At 37.8% G+C, this 8,887-nt stretch overlaps 1 non-coding gene across 1 annotated transcript; it reads right to left on the bottom strand.

The window, feature by feature from the left end:
* Positions 1-5,264: 5,264 nt before the first annotated feature.
* LOC138826326 (U6 spliceosomal RNA) lies at positions 5,265-5,368 on the bottom strand. The gene has a single exon (XR_011371674.1). It is a non-coding gene; the product is annotated as a U6 spliceosomal RNA (small nuclear RNA).
* Positions 5,369-8,887: the final 3,519 nt, after the last annotated feature.

Genomic DNA, 8,887 nt, shown 5'->3' with positions numbered 1-8,887 from the left:
TATGTATATGATGGAAGATTCATACATAGTAAAATAAAAGAAACCTTAAACCAATACCCATCACTCATTTGATCCTGCACCTCTAGTGGAAGAGGGTGATTTTACCTATAAATCATGGAAATGTCATCTCAATCCAGTCTACTCTACACAGGCTAACCCCAAAATACTCAATGCTTCATTACTTACAAACAACTCTAGCAAGTAGACTTTATTTAGCATAGGATTCTCCTCCCTACAATGATAAATGGATTATGTTAATAAATTTGAAAGTAAATAGTTCAAAACAGCCTGGCTGAGAGTACAAAAAGATTTTGAGGTCTTAAAAATCTTGAAATACTTCCAGTTAAAAAGGGGCCACAGAAGGTCCATTGCTAAAGTTTTAACATGAAGTTCATAAATACGAAACAAAGGGATTTTCTTCTTACACACAAAAACCTCACCAAGAATTTTTGAGTGAAGCAAAATTACCAACTGTAGCACCATCTACCCAGCCAAATGTATTGAAAGGGTTTGAAAGTCTATCCCTAGAAACCCAAGTTTTGTTTCTAACTCTCTGACATGTATTTATTTCAACTTTTAAAACTTTAGTTTTTCATGGCTCAGAATTCCTAGTTAATCTCAAAATGGCCCTACATACTGCTCTACATTAACTTTTGGAGAACTTTCCTAGAACAACAAACACATTTTTTTGTATAAAATTTGAATAGAAAATTTAAATTGACTTTTAAAAATGAGACGAGTAAATGTTCATTCTGATATAAAATATAGGTCAACACTTCAATTTAGAGGACAATGAAGTTTATATTTAGTTGACATTTATTTACTAATTGTATATATATATATATATATATATATATATATATATATATATATATATATATATATATGTTGATAAATACGTGACATCCATGACATCTCCTTTTAAAAAACTAAAAAATGTATTGTTTCTGAAGTAGTCATCACATACAATTTCTCTTCAACTGGCATTATTTTGGGGCTAATTTTCTAAATTAAAGAGTGTAAGAAATGTTTTTTAAAATATAATTAGTGCAGATTTCTAAGCAAAAGTTTCATCTGGCTATGGATACATATTTTGTTGGTTTGTCCAGTTATCTTTGTGGTGACTATCAAACTAAGAATTTTAGGAAAACTAGGCAAACTGTCACTAGCCATACCTAGGATTATTTTATGTTTTATTTATTTTAATTTTTGTGCTGATCTTGGGATTTGCATGCATTGCCTGAGCAATGTCCCTAAAATTTTTCTGCTCAAGGTTATGACTTTAAAACTTGTGCCACAGTTCTACATCCAACCTTTTGGTTGTTAATTACAGATAAGACTCATAGACATTCTATCATTAGGCCCAACATCACATCAAGGTTCTCAGTATCCATAATATCAAGGACTATAACCATGAGCCACTGTTAGCTACATGATGTGTTTTTTAAAGCATCTGTAAATAATAATAGAAAACTATCACCATTACTACAGGCTCAAACCTGTAAATCTAGCAATTTCAGAGGCTGAGATCTATAAGATCATGTTTTAAAACTTGACTTGTCAGACAATTCAGAGTTTATTTGTTTAATCTGCAGGACCCAGGGTTTAAGTCAGGCCTAGTCACTGTATATGAGTTACTTTTCATTAAGGCTAGTGCTCTACCTCTTGAGCCACAGTGACACTTCCAGCTTTTCCTAAGTAGATATTAGAGGGAAGTGGTAAGGAGACCTCACAGTTTGGCTCTTAACTGTCATCCAAAAACTAAGCCTTCAAAGTAGCAAATCAGAGATTCTTACCTTCAACTAAGCAGCAATAAAAATACTGAAGGTGTGATTCAAGTGGTATAGTATCAGCCTTGCTTGGAAAAAGTTATGGCAATTCAAGCCTCAGTATTGGCACATATGTACACAGAAGCATGCACATACATACATATAAAGGGTCCTATGCTCAATTCCCTGGGATTAAAAAAATAAAGTATTAAATTAAATTAGGACAAAAATAAGAAATTCAAATTCCTAAAAAACAAAAAGAAAAACAAAAAAAACTACCATAGCCGGGTGGTGGTGGCTCACACATAAAATCCTAACTAATCAGGAGGCTGAGATTTGAGGATCACGATTCAAAGCTAGCCCAGGAAGAAAAAGTCGATGAGACTCTTATCTCCCAGGAAACACACAGAAAACTGGAAGTGGCACTGTAGCTAAAGTGGTAGAGCATTAGCCTTGAGCTGAAGATCTTAGGGATAGCACCCAGGCCCAGAAGTCAATCCTCAAGACCAAGAAAAACAAACAAACAAACAAAAAACTGCCATAACTGAATTGTGACTTAGGTGGTAGTTTTCTTTCTTCCCATAAATGAGGTATGAGTTCAATCCCGAGTTGTTCATACCAAAGCAATCCAATAAAAGCACACTAAGAACTATCTAACAAAAAATATGTCATTCGTTGTAAAGAAAATTAAAGGTTATGAAAATAATTGAAAGGGAGCTAAAAGGAGAACCATGGCTCAATAGTGAACAGCAACTTAAGCCATATTACCATTTCCAGGTTTTAGATATTTATTGGCAAAATGAATATCACAGACATTGCTGCTTGGGAACCCTTTGAATCTGGATCCTCAGATTTCAGCCTCCTATGTAGCTGGGATTACAGGTGTAAGGCACCAGCATTCTGAGATATGCATTTATTTTGTCATGTTATGTGGCAAATTTCACAAATTTATTTGTTTGGCCACTGAATACAAACTATTGTAGGATATAAGATTGGGCTGGTAACTTGGGTGTGGTTTGTCTATAGTAGCTGCTCAGTTTCTAGCAGGGGCCACTACCCTATAGTCTCTCACAGAATGTGGGGATCTCTTACAAGCTTACGGGATGCCTAGTAGGGTTTAGGTTCTGTGGCGGTGAGACTGTGGTTTCTGCTTTCTGGTCTCCTATCATACAGCCACTGTTGTCAGCTCCTAGGCACCTCCATACTTACTTGATAAACATATTCTCCTTAATGTTTGCTTCATTCTGTTTGCATCACTGACTTCTAGAAAGGCCTTAATTTGCACTCACACCTTGGAAGTAACTCATACCAACTCTTGTGGGAACTAATTACATTTGTAGAATCTGTTTAATTTTGTTATTTACTGGAGCATATAGTGGGATTACATCCTGCCAGACTGGAAGATAAAAGACTTCCTAAGGGTCTGAGTTGTTGTGTATCACCTGATACACATAAAAAGCTATTTATTGGGGCTGGGAAGGTGGCTCAGTGGTAGAGCGCTGGCCTTGCATGCATGAGGCCCTGGGTTCGATTCCTCAGCACCACATAAGCAGAAAAACAGCCGGAAGTGGCATTGTGGCTCAAGTGGTACAGTGCTAGCCTTGAGCTGAAGAGATGAGGGACAGCGCCCAGGCCCAGAATTTAGGCCCATGACCGGACCCCCTCCCACCCCCAAAAAAGCTATTTATTATCTGCGCACTGGTGGCTCATTCCTGTAATCCTAGCTATCTGGAGGATGAGATCTGAGGCTCCCAGTTCAAAGGCAGCCTGGGAATGAAAGGTTTATCTCCAATTAACCACTCAGAAAGATGGAAGTGGTACTGTAGCTCAACTGGTAGAGCACTCACTTTTAGCTGAAGAGCTGAAGGATTGCCACGCTGACTCCAGTGGAGTCTGCTTAGCATGGGAAACCATCTATCAGACCTAAGACAGGGGCTTCAGAGACCTATCTCTGAGTTTTGGGACTTCACCGAAGTCTACCTCGGAGAATAGGGCTTCTAAGAGGCCTACTCCTGGAAAAAGGCCGGCAAGCCCCTGGGAAAAATGTGTTTCTGCCTTTCTTTTCCTCACTGTATAGGAGTGCCTATTAATCTTTTACTGTTTCTGCTGTTCATTGTACTTACTCATTGTCAACGTTCCCTTATTCAAAGCTCTTTCTTAAGAGTGCTGAAGACTGCAATATCTGATGAGTGTCTTAAAAATATGACTAACTCACCAGAGTTAAGTGCTACCCTGAAACCCCTCTTATGGAGGCTAGTAGACAAGTCATAAGCAAATATAAAAGTATTGGGGGTTTCACAATGTCACTTCAGCAGAAGGAATTGTTTGTAAGAGATTTACAAAAAGCTGTAGGCGCGGCTAGAACAGAAAGAATGTATGGCAATTGCTGAGATAACTACTTAGGAGAAAGAACTTCTTATTACTCTCTTTCATTTACTAAGATACTTGCTAAATCTAAGTCTCCTTGGTGTTTACTATTAAAGAAAGAACAGAAAAGATCTTATGGGACAGTTAAGACCTCTATAGAAATAAGGTAATGGTTAGTTGGTGACAAACATCAAAACCCATTATATTTCTTAGAGATAAGCTGGAAACAAGTGCCTATCAGGCAACCAGCTGGTGACCACCCAAGAATGAAGCCCTGCAGCAAGATTATGTAACCTTTTGCCCTTTCTTATGGAGATTTTTGCTATAAAAGTCTGTTATTCTCTGCATTAAATCGCACTCAGCATCCACTCCTCTTGTGTGTGAGTTGTCTGTTTGCCATCTCCCCACCTATTCCAGTTCCTCCCCTAGGTGTCCTCCGTTGTCCCGACAGAACCCGGTCCGCGGCAAAGGATTGCGCAGAGACCAGAGTTGAAAAAAAAAGAAAAACATTGGAAAAAGCTATTTATTATTCTAAGTGTCCTCAATTTCAGACACTGGTAATGTTGAGTTATTGTTTGACATTAACCAATGAAGTGTGAAATTTAAGAAAATGAAAGATAGTTCCTTGGGTGGAGTGGAAAATATTTCGGCAGTTATAGGAAATGAAACACAATTAGGAGTTAAATTGAGGATACATTCAAGAGCAGTAGCCGTGGCTTCAGAGATGGGACAGAGCTAAATATGTTAGACATATGTTAAAAAGGAGAACATGGGGCTTGGAATGTGGTTTAGTGGTACAGTGCTTGCCTAGCATGCATGTAGCCCTAGGTTCAATTGCTCAGTACCACATAAACAGAAAAAGCCAGAAGTTGCCCTGTGGCTCAGGTCAAAGGGTACAAGACTTGTGCAAAAAAGAAGCTCAGTGACAGTGTGCAGGCCCTGAGTTCATGCTTCAGGACTGCCAAAAAATAAAAAGAGAGAACATGTCAATAATGAATGAGGGAGGGATCCAGAAACCAAATTCCTACTGAATATTTTCTCTATTTCAATATCATTCCGGAGAGAAAAATTAGGCATAAAGATGGTCCAGAAAGAACAAACCTCATGAAGTAATACAAGATTTAAAAAAAATATATGGAACGCTTCACATATTTGCATGTCATCCTTGTGCAGGGACCATGCTAATCTCTGTATTGTTCCAATTTTAGTATATGTGCTGCCAAAGCGAGCACTACAAAAAAAAATTTTTTTACTGCAACTGGCCTGTAGAGACAATCCATCAGACTTAATTGTGACTTGCAATAGCACAAGAGCTCATTGTAATAGCACAAGTGCTATCTGGATATTATGTATGGGTCCTGAGCATTGATAAGAGCCTAGGTGCTATTCCTATTTTTTTCCTCAAGAATATTACTCTATTACTTAAACCACAGCCCCATTTCTGACTTTTCTGGTGAGGAAATGGAGATAAGAGTGTCATGGACTTTTCCTGGCTCACCTGGCATAACATTGGGATAACATTGGGATAACACCTGGGATAATATTAATAATGTTATCCCAAAATCTCAGCATTCTGAAGAGCTAGAGTTATAGTTATGAGCCATTAGTACACAGAGAAGTATTTCTTTTTCAGTGGAATGAATTAAGAATACAGATTCTTAAGGAAAATTCACCCTCAGTACTAAGTAAATCATCAAGAACAGTTCACGTGGATACACACACACACACACACACAAGCACACAAGCAGACACACAAACCCACATAAACGTCTCAGGAATCTGTATCTCTTTCCCCTAAAGAGTAGTATGGTCTAATGGGCAAACTGTGGTGTCACAGTCATGTAATCCCAGATATCAAGAGGTAGAGGTATAGGAGTATGGGGTACTGAGAATGACTTGGGTGAGGTTAGCACAAGATCCTATATTAAAAGCAAACTGAAAAAGAAAGAAAAAGAGTTGGGTGCATGTAGGCACAAGTGGCAATTTATGTGCCTAGTAAGTTTAAGGCCCTCAGTTTAATCCTCACTTCCATGAAAAAGACAAAAAGAATAAAATCTCAGTCCATTTTGTCATTGTTTAAAATCAATTAAGCTGTATACTTCATGAGGAATATAAGGTCTATTTCAAGCCTAATAGTAGTAGCTGGATAGTCTATATAGCATGGTAGCACATGGGACAAGGCCCTGTAGGTGCATCATATCACAGAGGATCTCAGCATCATGGTATGTGCTAGAATGACAGGGAGTAAGGGGCATAGGTTGCTTTTAACAACTGATAACAGTGATAACGTTAGTCCCTTGAGAGTTGATGAGATAATATTTATCCATTTATGACTGAAACATCTTTTAAAGGTTCTACTTCCTGACACTGCTACATTGATAGTTAAACTTCAGTATGAGCTTTGATGGTGACAGACCATTAACAGGCTTCTGACAGAGGCAGGTGAGACCATTGGAAGCCAAGGACGATAATACAACTAGGCACCTTGGACAACTGCTTCCATCTCATTGATTCGGATATTTCCTGTATTTGGCGCCATCTCACAGTCAAGATCCATCAAGTCCATGTCTGTTCCATGTGCCAGTTTCAGTTATGCTGAGTGTTATATAAACCACTAGACAATAGGGAGAAATAGGATGGAGATAGGCACAAAAATGTAAGTTTGGCATTCTTCTTGGCCCTTAAATAACATTAAAATATTTATGTAGGTAAGTCACGAGAAAGCTCTATGTCATTATAAAATACATATAGCCATATAATAACTACTCTATCACCCTGAAAGATACCTTGTAGAACAGCTTGTTTACACATAACACAGACACTCCTATGAACACAAAAGATGGAAAAAACAAACAAGTTCCGGTTTACAAAAGTAATTGTCAACCTCAGAGTCAAAGCAGACACCCTGAAAACAGTACTGGAAAGAATAGGAGAAACACTAGGTCTCCTTGGCACAGGTCAAAATTTCCTTAATAGAGACCCAGAAACACAACAAATCATAGAAAGGTTGCACAAATGGGATTTCATGAAACTGCAGAGCTTGTGCAAGGCAAAGGACATAACTAGCAAAATCCATAGAAAGCCCACCGATTAGGAGAAGATTAGCAATACAACAGACAAGGATCTCATATCTAAAATGTGCTTGGAACTCACAAAAATAAATCCTCCAACAACAAATCCTCAAAGAAACAACTGCGCATTAAATAAGTGGGCTAAAGACTTAAAGAGAAACTTCTCTGAAGAGGAAAGAAGATGGCCAATAGACACATGAAGAAATGCTCAATATTTCTAGCTATAAAAGAAAAGCAAATCACCAAAATTACTCAAGCTGATTTAAAATTTGGCAAAGGAGCAGGGTATAAAAATAACCGTCAAAAATCAATGGCTTTTCTGTATGCCAATAATGAGAAAAGCGTGGTTGAAATCAGGAAAGCAACCTCATTCATAACAGCACCCCCCAAAAAATACCTAGGAATTAATTTAACCAAAGAAGGGAAGGACCTCTATAATGAAAACTTTAAAAACCTGAAAAGGAAAATCAAAACAGAACTTACAAAGTGGTAAAACCTCCCATGTTCCTGGATTGGAAAGATCAACATCGTGAAAATGGCAATACTTTCCAAGGGTTTCTACCAATTTAATGCAATACCTATCAATATTCCAACCCCTTTCTTCAACGAATTAAAACAGGCTATCCAAAAATTCATATAGAACAATAAAAAACCCAGAATAGAAAAAAATATCCTTAACATAAATAACAGTGATGAAGGAATATCAATACCAAATTTCAAACTCTACTACAAAGCCATCGTAATTAAAACAGCTTGGTACTGGCACAAGAACGGACATCAGGAACAATGGAATAGAGTTGAAAAGGCAGAAATGAATGTACAGACATATAGCTACCTAATCTTCGATAAGGGAGCTAAAAAAACAGAATGGAAGAAAGCCTCTTAAGTAAATTGTGCTGGCAAAATTGGTTAATCACTTGTAGAAAACTTAAGCTAGATCCTTATATATCGATCTGCACCAGAATCAACTCCAAATGGATCAAAGCCCTCTGAGTCAAAGCAGACACTCTGATGGAATAGGATGGAATAGGAGAAACCCTAGGTCTCCGTGGCACAGGCCGAATTTTTTTTTTAATGGAGACCCAGAAACACAACAAATCAAAGAAAGGTTGGACAAATGGGATTGCATGAAATTGCAGAGCTTCTACATGGCAAAGGACATAGTTAACAAGATAAATCGAAAGCCTATGGATTGGGAAAAGATCTTCACTAGCCATTAAACAGACAAGGGTCTCATATCTAAAATATACCTGTAACTCAAAAAATTAAATCTCCCAACAACAAATCCTCAAAGAAACCACTTCTCCATAAATAAGTGGGCTAAAGACTCAAAAAGAAACTTCTCTGAAGAGAAAAGAAGGATGGCCAATAGACACATGAAGAAATGCTCAACCTCCCTAGCCATAAAAGAAATGCAAATAAAAAGAACAGAAATACCATCTCACCACAGTTAGAATGGCTATAATCAAGAATTCTAATAACAACAGATGCTGGAGGGGATGTGGATAGAAGGAAAACTTACCGTATTGTTGTGGGAGTGTAAACGTGTTCAACCACTTTGGAAAGTTTATGGAGGTTCTCAGAAGACTCCACATAGAGCTGCCCTATGACCCAGAACTACCACTTTTGGGCATTTACCCAAATGTTCACAAACAAGATCATACTAATGCTACCAGCAAG

This window comes from Dipodomys merriami, unplaced genomic scaffold, assembly GCF_024711535.1.
Source record: "Dipodomys merriami isolate MVZ:Mamm:240054 unplaced genomic scaffold, mDipMer1.0.p SCAF_1413, whole genome shotgun sequence".
In the NCBI taxonomy this organism is placed as follows: domain Eukaryota; kingdom Metazoa; phylum Chordata; class Mammalia; order Rodentia; family Heteromyidae; genus Dipodomys; species Dipodomys merriami.
The sequence above is the reverse complement of the archived record's forward strand: the minus strand, read 5'-3'. Positions and strand labels throughout refer to the sequence as shown.